The following is an 8501-nucleotide window of genomic DNA, read 5'->3' as shown; positions in this document are numbered from 1 at the left end:
TGTTGTTCTCCCATTTCTCCTCCCTCATAGACTGAGTGGATCATAAGAAATGTGCTTTGATGAAAATTCTCAGAAAGGAGCCAGGGCAAGTTTGTGCTCAAGTGATGTAATCTAAAGAAATGGTTTTTCAAATATGCAGCATGCTATACAGACACATGCTTTAGCTGCCAGACAGTAAGAGCCAGAGGTATTTTGGCTCAGGTAGTTTAGCTTGTCACCAAATTATTCAATAAGACAAGCCAGATGGGATTTATTCAACTGTACACACACCCACCCACAAACACACACACCAACTGTAAAAGAAATGATCCACCAAAAGGTTGCATGTTATATTCTGTGGTTAACACAAGCATGATTTTCTAAACCTGCTTTTAAATTTTACTCAGGTAAATCGTTCTGAGGTCAAATTTGTCTCAAGTGTTTATAGGGTGAGAATATGATGACACTGTATAATGATTTCTGTGTGTATAAAACACTATCAGTCAATGACAGGCAAATTTAAATGCATAATCAAGGTACTGGCATCGGCACCTTGAAAAGCCAAATCAAAGACTAGTCTTGTGAAGACTCCGTTTATGGCATATATAAAAGGATGAAGCTATAAAGGACTATATGAATTTATGGCTACAATATTTATAATGTGGTTAGTTGACATTAAACACACGTGATTTCAACATATGGGTAGTGACAAAGTGATAACACAAAATTTAGTAAGAATGTGATGTGAACCACAGTTTCCACAGGAATGTCATTGTTGACAAAGCAAGCAAAAACAAAGTGGCTAAGCAACAACATCAGATATCTTACACTCGTCTTACACAAAGAAAATGACACCAACACACTTCCTTCTTTATACTGCTTGCTTCATAGTAAATATTTGCAGTAGTGCTATGCAAAAACTGAATGTAGCAAGTGGAATATAAAATGGCAACCATGAAATGCAACAGATAAAAATAATAACCTTAAAATAAACAGTAGGTTCTCTGAATTGTATTGACATGTGAATGCCTTTTCAATGCTATTTTTCCAACAAAATTTGTCAAACGAGTCACTCATGAAACAGGTAAAGTAGGTAAGGGATTATGTATCATTATTACTGCAAAATAAACCCCAGGTTCTGACATGGCTTCTTACCAAATAAGTAAATAAATGTAGAGAAATATTGATTTGAGCTGAAACTATCTTATTATGTGAGAAGAATGAGATTGTGAAGTGGTACGAGAGACATTGAACTAGCACTGTGTAAGAGACTGGTTGCCAGGGACAACAGCCAAATATACAGTTTAGCTGTAATTTTACAAAAATATTTGATGACAGAATGTCACAATTGACCAATCAGAATCAAGCATTCCAAAGAGGCTGTGTAATAAAGCAAATTCATATTCAGTTCTCTGAATACAGGAGTTTGAGATTCACCCTGACTGACCCCAAACGAATTCTCACAATAATTAACATATACAGGGTAGTACAGTATACATCTGTATACTGTATCTATTCAAACATACCCTGATTTTGAAATGGCACTTCATTTTCATATGAATGTGAGGAGCAGCTGTCAGTTTAGCAAGTTAAAAAGGCATGCCTGTGTGAGCTTTGATATCCCAAGGCTTGGAGCAGAATAAACAGTAGACAGCTGGCATTGGACAATGGCACCTCAGTTAATGATTAATGCTGTTAATGAACAAATCAAGAAAGCTTGATACTTTCCAGAACTGTTCACTCACAGCCGGCGATGTGCTGACCCCTTAATGGCCCCTTGTCACCGGTCTGTGGTAGAGGTGCTTAAAGGGATAGTTCACACAAAAATGAAAATGCTTTCCTCATTTACTCAACCTCATGTCTTTCGAAACCCATATGAATTACTTTCTTTGGGTGGAACACAAAGGAGATGTAGGCAGTATGTTATTCTCAGTTACCATTCACTTTCATTGCATCTGTTTTCAATATGATGAAAGTGAATGGTGACTGAAGCTGTCATTCTGCCTAACATCTTGTTTTGTGTTCCACAGAGGAAAGGTTTGGCTTTTTCATGTGTAGACACAAAAACTGAGAGTTCATGGCAAATTTGCTGCAAACTTGCCGCAAATTCGTCACTGATCAATTTCACATGCAAATGAGCTTTGCGGTAAACTTACCATAAATTGTTCATTGTTGCCAAGGTTTGCTGCAGGTTCACCACTACTGGTTAAGAGCTGCAAACTTCTGGCAAACATTTGCTGCGAATCACAAGCTTTCTTGCATGTGAAAATAATGAGTGTCAAATTTGCGGGAAATTGGCATGATTGCGGCTAGTTTGCCAGAACTCTAGATTTTTGGTAAGGGAAATCAGTACAAATATAACATTGGCCGGAAATATTGATGAGCAACTGGAAAGCAATTCCTGTATAGAATAATATATGCAATTTCATCAGAAAGACTCTGCTATGAACATAAATGTAAAACAATTAAAAAATAAACAATGTTAGCATTGATTCTCCGCAATCAATAAGATACTGTATATGCAATATCCTTGCAATGTTTATATCATGAATGCACAGTCCTCTTGCAACTCACTAACAAATGGCTATTCATGTAAGCGATAACAGATGTGAGGGTCTTATTGAGAGCCAGTGAAAGTGTGTTTTGTATGATGTGTAAAACCACTGTGTGTTTGGCCATCCATTTGCAGAAGTGGCAGGTGTTCCTCCTTTATCCAAAAAGCAGGTTTTTATGTTCCTCCTCAAGTTAGTTACTTTGTTTCCATGGAAATGCTCAACAGAAAGAGTCTTGTCTTAAGGGGCCTGTGCTGGGGAAGGTTTTACTAGCTGCCTGGACTGAACTTTAGTGAGGAGGGGGAGAAAAAAAAAGAAGATGAAAAATCAATCCAGCATGGAAAACAACTGAGCATTGTCTCTGTGCCTGATGCTAAGACTGAATGGAGAAGTTCAGTGCTGATGTTTCCTACAGTATGAGGGATACTGGGCTTTGAATTCACTTAGAATATCCTCTTGTGCTTATCCTTCATGTAGGTTCTCTTTATAAACAACGATAAACAGAATTCCACTTTAAAACATGAGTGGCCTATATGCAGGCATGCTTTAGATGGGCTAACTTAATTTAATTTAACCTTAAAATATATTAAATGAAGCCTTTTTTATAAGATTATAGGCAGAGTCGAATTCAAATTTGAGTTGCCTACACACAAGTACCATCGTATAACATGTCAGAGCATGTGCACCATCTTCCAGGTCATGTCTCCAACACAGTTTGATAGTTTTCATTAAAATTCGCAGGGACACCAAAGCAGGGCAACAATATAGTAATGTGGACATTATAGTGGTAGTAGTGGGCTGGATATGATGGTTGTATGAACGTGAGCAGATCATTTTGAGGGCTGAAAGCAGTTAATTTGGCAGATAAACAGGGCTCGATATGTCAGACAATCAGAAGACACAGCAGGGTTCCCATCCTTTGTGACCAATGAATTTCTTGGATGTGTCTTAGTTTTAGAAAATTTGTGACCAATGTCGTTTGTGATTTCTAGAAATCAATTTTTAAAAATCATGTTGATTCAGACTGATTTGTGACTGATTCTAATGAATGATTCGGACTGATTGGTGAACCATTTCTACCAATTAACTGAAAAGGACCTACTCAACAGAACGATTTGCTCACAAATCGAACATCACTGGCTTGCGAGTAAGTTCTACTGTACACAAGCAATATTTAGCTGATGAAATAGTTTAGAGCAGAGTGTAACTAGAAAAATCTATATTCACGATAGAAATTTCAATGACATTGCCATGCAGGCCTGAAGCCTCGTACACACATGCAGCGACTTTATCGCTTGATGTTGATAGTCTCTGTACTGTATGAAGTCGCTAGTGGGCGTTCCTACTACTGTCGCTCTAACGTTATTGGTGGACTACATGTTTGGCCGCGTCTTTTGAAAATGTGATCACAGATGAGGCATTTTGCTAGTAAAACTACGATTTCATTCTAATTTAACAAGGTTTTCTTGTCCCTAAAAATGCACATTCTGCAGGGGAGAGTGTTTTTATATGAACTGCAGCAGTTCTCAGTGCATCATAACATTAATAAGATGAACGAACTATCAATGTACATATCAAACTCACTGAGACTGCCGACAATTTCTTTTCCACGCATAATTTTTTATTCTATCCATGTATGTGGTTACAGACGAATCATATAGAACAGTGAAATCGCTCACAGAAACTTCTTGCTTGCACTCGACCCCATTATCTCAAAGAAGACGATGACGTGAGCGCCACTGACAGTCTTCACTCCCATTGGTTGTCGCTCCCGAAAGTCGTTCCTCATTTGCATCAAGTTCAACTTTTCTCAACTTCGTCGTGTCACTTGCCATGCCCACATCTAGTTGCCAGAGGTCGCTGTCACTCGTGTCGCCAGAAGTCGCCAGCTCTCATTGACAATTAATGAGATGAGGTCGCTTTTTCGCTGGAAGTCGCTGCATGTGTGTACGGGGCTTGTAAAACACAACTTTAAAATTCCCTGATATTTCAAAATTTTCCATGACCATGGGAACACTGTGGCTTACTTAACCAAATGGGTAATTAGGCTGGATGCACCTTTGGTAGTTTGGTAGCAGTGTTGGGTGTAAAGCATTACTATGACGAGGAGGAGGGCGGGGCCGGGCCGTGACGTGACTACGCACGCCCGGCCACCAATCGGGCTAATCAGCCGACAAGAGGGATAAGTGCAGCAGAAGGCGGCAGTTCGGGAGAGAGAGAGCCACACGTAGCTGCAGTGTGTGCATTTGTGTTCTGTGTCTTTTTAAGTTTTCATTAAACCATTATTTTGATGGTTCAGCCAGTTCCCGCCGCCTCCTTTCCCATTTTGAAACTTGCTACAATTACTAAGTAATTAATTACTGTAATTAAATTACTTTTTCATTAAAAAAGTATGGGATTACTCTTAATTTTTAGTAATTTAATTACAATTACTTCTGATGTAATTGTGTTAAATACTGTACAGACTCTAGAACAATTCTATATAAAACAACAATCTAAATTGAATGTCTAATGTTAAAAGTTTTCTAATTTAATGCAGCCCCTTAAATTCTTTGGCCAGTTCATGAATAATTTATTTGATTTTATATGATTTATTTGAAAGAATTAAAAGAACAATTTCATGTCTATCCTTATATTTTTCATCTGGTTGAGGCTGATAAGGGTTTTAGAAAGTAATTAGTGATAAGCAATGCAATTACATTTCAGACAGAGTAATTAGTACAGTAATCTAGTTACACTGTAGAAGATGTAATTAGTAGTTAATTACTTTTTTTTTTTTTGAGTAACTTACCCAACACTGTTTGGTAGAAGTTGCAGATCTAGCACTATAGAGAGGAAGGATAAGTGGAAAAGGAGATACTGATTAAGGTGTGTGTGTTAATTAGTGTGGGGCTCCAGTGGTGTGGGTGGACATAGTCATAGCAGCATATAACTAAAGAAAGGGGTGAAGGCCAACTCAGTTACAAGGGACCCTTATGTACTGGTTAACTGGAAGTGAATGGGAGAACAAGTGAGTGGGAGTGTTGACAGCACCTGCATCTCAGTTTACTAAAACTCCCTGTCGTAGGTACCCAATCCAGATCTGCAACTTTGAGTTGTTATTGCTGCACTATGTATAATTTGAGCTAACTGTGTGCTTGACTAACTTTTTATTCAAGAGTTAAATATTGGTTGGTAGGCAATTCTATAGTTGATGTTTTTTTTTTTATTATTGTTCTTATTCATATTTATGTACATTTACAGTACTTATAGTAATCTGCATAAAGACTTCCACTTTGTGACTGGACACTGTGAACAATAGTTGGACCATTTAGAGTTTTGTATGTTAACAATAGAATAAACGTCATTTATAGAAGCTTACATAGGCAACTGATATAATGAGATAGGGCTGATAGTGCGAACTATAACTGTTGCACTGTAAACCAAGAAGATTTACATCCCGCCAGTGAATAAAGTATTACTTAAGTCTATTATAGACAGTATAAATGCAGACACAGGAAACTTTGTTCTGCAGGTCAATCAGTTCTACAGATGTTAATTGTGTGCCAACAGGTATGAATAAATTATAATAGAAGAAGATGCAGAGACACCAAAATTCAAGGATGTTTTCTCCTTTCTTTTTTCTGGCTATTCGTGTGGTAAGAGGTATATATTATCTGCATTTAATAATAACTAATTGCTTTTCAACCCATTTGTAACATTCATACTTACTTAATGAAACTATGACTTGCATATAGTATGCCATCAGCATAGCAGTGTGATAAATGCTATTATGTGATGCTTTTTTATCAAGTTACAATGTGGAGGTCCAAATACTAAACCTTGGGGAATGCCATATTCAGCCTCTGTAGGTTCAAACACTTCATTAGAAACTTTACAGAGATCCAGTTTAATCGATAGCAGGGATCCCACACCATGTCACAAAGGAATTTCCATGACTTTTTCAGTTTGTAATCACTAGATAAGCAATTTTTAAAATCATTTGATAGAAATTTGCCTTACAAAAATAAATGTATTATTATTATTATAGTAGCTATTGAAATGTCCTTGAAGTTTTAAGATTTTATTGATTTTCATGACTGAAAATCAAAATTTAAAAATTTCCTGACAGTTCCAAATTTTCCATGACAGATGGAACCATTCCGAAGACAATTACAGCCATCATTTTAGATATTTAGTACTTTATAGAAAGTATTTTGTCACTGTTATTGATAAAAAAAAAATTTGTTCAGTATTATTTTTCTAGTAAGACCCATTCTCCATCAGATATTATTTAAGAGTAATGCCAATGATACAGTGTAATCTCCTTCATCCATAGATGTATGCCAAACATATGGTTGTTTTTATCAATAACCAACTACACAGACAATGTTTTTGGGTGTGGTCGCACTTTGAAAGTTATTCTCTGCACAGGGGACAGTGAATTAACTAAAAGTAAGGGTAACTTGAGGACTATCAGGATCACTTTCACAAATGCTGCCTCCATGTGTGGGTGAATCTGATTTGAGAAAGCCGATCTGAAAGGCAACTCTCGAGCCGACTGGTGTCTGGTTAGAAGTGTAAGGGGTTGAAAGGTAATTTGGTAGAATGTCACCTGTTCTGCTCTGGCCCAACCCTGGAGAGTGTCTCTCTTACATAGACAGACTGATCCCCATCTGCCACTCAAGCTTCTCAAATAACTGTAGAGATTGTCATTTAAAATGCACTGATAGTGTATGATTGGACCCTTTCATCCAGACTGCAGCAAACATTCTGGTCAACCTGCAATAATCGGCAAAGCATCTGCACTAAGACACATCCAGCAATTCCATGCAATAAATGACCTATCAAACAAATGAATAGCGTAATGCAGTTTTATAAATAAACTGTCTCAAAATCAACAATGAGGTGAAAAATATCTCATTTAAAATAAGTCAATTACCTGCATAAAATTGTATCATAAGATTCAATAACAAGTAATCTTACAAAGGCTTGTGCAAAAAGGATGACTCAATTTAAAAGTTACTTGGAAAAAAGTAACAAAGACAAGGTAACTTCACGAAATTGACATATTTTGGTGCTTTTGCTAACTACATTTCCCTTTTTATTTGATTTAAAAGCATGTGTTTGTTTTCATAAACCATTAAAGCTTTTACTGGGAGACAATTAAAATGCCTTGGTAAGGGATAATTATCTTAACCACAAAATTCCTTTTCACAAAGAGACAAACATAAAAACAGCACAACACCATGCTGTACTAAATCTTTCTCTGAGCATGTCATTTACTCATTCCTCCACTAACTCAGACATTTATCTCTGAGTGTTTTTTTCTATCATATTTGATACTGGGGTTTTTTTCTTCTCCTTTCTCGTTTCACATATAAATTCACACTCATTTGTGTCTTGTTATTTTATGACATCTGTCTCGCACAAACTTGGACCAGAATATGTGTGACTGTTTCATCTTTCTCAAAATACTATTTTGGCATGGCTCAAAGGTGAGTTAGCATACCACACACAAACCAATTTAATTGTTTTGTTCTTCCACTGCCTAATAAGCATGTGTATGCATGATAATGTATTCAGTCTGGGAACTGGCTCTCAGAGCTCGTTTAAAATGAACAATCATGATGCATAAATGTACAGGGAAGCCTTTGCAGTTATTGGTTTAGACCCCATTGTGTGTAATGTGTGCTTTGTGATGCAAAAAAGTTGAATTTTAAGTTGACAAGAGTGGGCACAGATGGGAAAACTGTATTTGGCAGAAGAACCTACTTCAAACTCATCATCTGCCCCCATACCGAATGGCTCTCACTCAAATCAACGAGTGTTCAGTTTCTATGAATACTCAAGACAAGCAGATTCATTCACCTCCCCAAACTACAACCCCCCCCCCCCACTATACCAAACAATACAATTCATTTTGGAAGATTCTCCGGCAGTATTCTTTGGCTGATTGTCAACACTACATTTACTTTCACAACGTATAGT

Source organism: Myxocyprinus asiaticus, chromosome 30, assembly GCF_019703515.2.
Source record: "Myxocyprinus asiaticus isolate MX2 ecotype Aquarium Trade chromosome 30, UBuf_Myxa_2, whole genome shotgun sequence".
Lineage (NCBI taxonomy): Eukaryota > Metazoa > Chordata > Actinopteri > Cypriniformes > Catostomidae > Myxocyprinus > Myxocyprinus asiaticus.
Note: the sequence above shows the minus strand (reverse complement) of the source record.